Source organism: Fukomys damarensis, unplaced genomic scaffold (genome assembly GCF_012274545.1).
Source record: "Fukomys damarensis isolate Sample0158 unplaced genomic scaffold, DMR_v1.0_HiC HiC_scaffold_9, whole genome shotgun sequence".
NCBI classification, from domain to species: Eukaryota; Metazoa; Chordata; class Mammalia; order Rodentia; family Bathyergidae; genus Fukomys; species Fukomys damarensis.
In genome coordinates, this window is record NW_022900921.1 from 14836014 (window position 1) to 14836857 (window position 844).

Sequence of the window (844 nt, forward strand, 5' to 3'; positions counted from 1 at the left end):
TGTCTCTCTCTCTCTCTCTCTCTCTCTCTCTCTCTCTCGACCACAGCACCCACATGCATGTGTATATGTGTGTGGGGGTGTGGGGATAAAGCCAGGCACTTTTAAATGAGGACACTCAATGCTGGATGCACAGTACAAGCCATCAAAAACACTAGGACTAGAGCCAGGGACAATTTCCTGTTGGATAATTTTTAAATCCTAGATTTGAACCCACATCATCCATTTATACTCTTCAAGGCATATGTGGCCAGTCCTATAATGGATGGCCAATGGTATATTTCCAAAGACTGATCAAATGTTCGCTCTTTGGCTCTAGGGAATACTAAACATATGAGCTAATTCTGAAACGCCACTTGGCTGTTGGAAGAGAAAGTGGCCAATGTTTATGTTGGCCAATGTTAAAAATTCAGTTCCTCTCTAGACCATAGGCTGCTTTTAGTGTATTTTCCCCTCAGTGTAATAGATATAAAATAGATGCTGCCTATTGTACATAACTGTTTTCTAATTTGTTAATCTTTGTGTGTATAAATCATGTAAAGAGACAGCATGTTCTTCAAACAACATAGCACAAGAAATATTTGCACAACATTTGCATGGCATTAGGTATTATAGGTCATCGAGAGATGATTTAAAATATACAGGAGGGTGTGCATAGGTTTTATACACATTCTATACTATTTCCTATCAGGGACTTGAGCATCTTCAGTTTTTGGTATATGTGGCAAGTCCTGGGACCAGTTCTCCGTGGATAAAAAGGAACAAATACAGTAAATTTTAATGATTACAATAATCTGGGGCAGCATCCTTAGGTTTATTTTAATAATATAGAAGAAAAATACATAAC